This window comes from Scylla paramamosain, chromosome 3 (assembly GCF_035594125.1).
Source record: "Scylla paramamosain isolate STU-SP2022 chromosome 3, ASM3559412v1, whole genome shotgun sequence".
Classification (NCBI taxonomy): domain Eukaryota; kingdom Metazoa; phylum Arthropoda; class Malacostraca; order Decapoda; family Portunidae; genus Scylla; species Scylla paramamosain.
The window spans coordinates 16,280,001-16,282,500 of record NC_087153.1 but is presented as its reverse complement, the minus strand read 5'-3'; the positions used below and the strand labels follow the sequence as shown (position 1 = coordinate 16,282,500).

Below are 2,500 nucleotides of genomic sequence, written 5' to 3'. Positions count from 1 at the left end.
GAGGATTAAAGCAGGAGGAAGAGGAGGAGGAGTAGGATAAGGACGAGAGGTCGGGTGAGGGAGAGCGAAGGAGGGAGTTGCAAGTGGCGGGCGAGATGACAGGCTGGGCTAGATAGAGGTGAGGTGACGGTAGCCAGCCTGAACCGCCAGCGAGTGTTCAGTGTGCCACAGGACAGCGCGTAGGATAGAGGTGCGTCGTTGCTCCCTCCCCCTTCCCAGTGTCGCGCTCCCATCCCTCCCTCTCCCTCCCTCTCCTTCTCTCTCTCTCTCTCTCTCTCTCTCTCTCTCTCTCTCTCTCTCTCTCTCTCTCTCTCTCTCTCTCTCTCTCTCTCTGACAGTTCCCTAACACGAACACAGACGCACACATTCATATCCCTTCCCCCCACACATGTTACCTCTCCCATAGTCAGTTCCATTCCGCCTCCCTTCCACAGACACCCATCACCTCCCACACCGCCTCATTTTTGGATCATCAACACCCTTGCTTCCTCCTCCTCCTCCTCCTCCTCCTCCGTAGTGGTCACTGTAGCGGGATAGTGAGTGATGATGGAAGCGTGTGGTGTGGTGATGGTGGTGGTGGTGACAGTGTCGGTGAGGGGCGTGTGGTGATGGTGATGATGGTAACGGTGACAGTGAAGTGATGGTGAGTGAGAGAAATTGCCTGATGATGATGATAGTGGTCGTCGTGATGGTGATGGTGGTAGGATCCCACATAAGCAGAGAGAGAGAGAGAGAGAGAGAGAGAGAGAGAGAGAGAGAGAGAGAGAGAGAGAGAGAGAGAGAGAGAGAGAGAGAATTTACTTTTTTATGAAGTCAATATTCATGACGACTCGTGTGTGTGTGTGTGTGTGTGTGTGTGTGTGTGTGGAGAGAGAGAGAGAGAGAGAGAGAGAGAGAGAGAGAGAGAGAGAGAGAGAGAGAGAGAGAGAGAGAGAGAGAGAGAGAACAGTGCATTACTTTGACGTTAGAATGTAGTTTTTTTTTTACTTCATGACTACGCTATGTCTATCTGTCTGTGTTTGTAAGATTGTCTTTATTAATGTAGCTTTCTCAACTTTTCCTTTACTGAATTCAAATTTCTTCTGTTCATGTCTGTTTGTCTGTCTGTCTGTCTGTATGTCTCTCTGTCTCTGTCTGTCTGTATGTCTCTCTGTCTCTGTCTGTCTGTCTGTCTGTCTGTTTGTTATGTTGCATTTTCGTCTGTGTATTTACTTATCTTTTTGCATATTTGTATATACTGTTTGTGTTCATAGTATGCATGCATGTATGTATGTATATTGTATATTGATGTATGTATGTATGGATGTATGTATATATGTATGTGTGTCCATTCATCCATTTATCCATCCAGTCATTTATCTGTTTATTTGCTTTTATGTAGCTCTTTATGGCTTTATTATTATTGTTATTATTATTATTATTATTATTATTATTATTATTATTATTATTATTATTATTATTATTATTGGTATCATCATCATCATCATCATCATCATCATCATCATCAATCATTAGTCATCTCCCAATATCGATGTCTTTTCCATGGCTTATTGCAGAACTAAACTGACATGTATTTTTGCTTATTTATTTCGTTGTTGTTGTTGTTGTTGTTGTTGTTGTTGTTATTGTTGTTGTTGCTGTTGTTGTCTTTTTTGTTGTTTCCCCGTCATCATCGCCAGATTACGTTATGAGTCATATGTAATCTTTTTCATTGCTAACTTAACTGTTTGCGATGAATTGTACAAAATAAATATAACATGTTTGTATAGTGTGAAACTTTAGCGTAAGGATAGTCAAGGAGAGAGAGAGAGAGAGAGAGAGAGAGAGAGAGAGAGAGAGAGAGAGAGAGAGAGAGAGAGAGAGAGAGAGATGGTGGCACTAGGGGAGGCAGGTAAGGGAGGATGAGGAAGGACAGGTGAGGTACCGGTGGGGACTTTCGCTCTGCACTCACTCCCTGGCTAAAGGTGGACTGTAGCTGTGTGTGTGTGTGTGTGTGTGTGTGTGTGTGTGTGTGTGTGTGTGTGTGTGTGTGTGTGTGTGTGTGTGTTGAGGGAAGCAAGCATTAAGGGGGAAAATATGAGATATGTCAGTTACCCAGAATAGAACAAGAAATAAACAGGTTCAAGAGAGAGAGAGAGAGAGAGAGAGAGAGAGAGAGAGAGAGAGAGAGAGAGAGAGAGAGAGAGAGAGAGAGATGACTGGCAGACACACGGTAATCAGGCTGTTGCTGCGGTTAGTGCCGAGTCAATAGGGAGCTGTAAGAGGAAAATTGCACAAATTTATAGATATGAGGATGATTGGGGGTGAAAACAAACGCACTACCCATGCATTATACAGGGAATGCCACGTATAGGCCTAGACACGTATTCTGAAACACTGCGCCGCATCTCCACTACATTCAAAGGACTCTAGTTGAAATTGCAAGTATTTTTAAGTGTTTTTACGGTCCTATTGACAGATCAACGAAATTTCTACATTACTAACAGGAAAAATACTCTTG

At 43.5% G+C, this 2,500-nt stretch overlaps 1 protein-coding gene and 1 long non-coding RNA gene across 3 annotated transcripts in view; both read left to right on the top strand.

Moving 5' to 3' along the window:
* The window catches only part of LOC135091506 (tyrosine-protein phosphatase non-receptor type 13-like), a 148,100-nt gene that overhangs the window by 14,317 nt on the left and 131,283 nt on the right, over positions 1-2,500 (top strand). The gene's annotated exons all lie outside the window — the stretch shown is intronic.
* Positions 1-2,500, top strand: part of LOC135091519 (uncharacterized) — a 13,445-nt gene that overhangs the window by 409 nt on the left and 10,536 nt on the right. The window contains exon 1 of the long non-coding RNA XR_010262539.1: positions 1-190. This exon is cut by the window's left edge and continues 409 nt beyond it. This is a non-coding gene — a long non-coding RNA (uncharacterized LOC135091519). The remainder of the gene's footprint in view (positions 191-2,500) is intronic.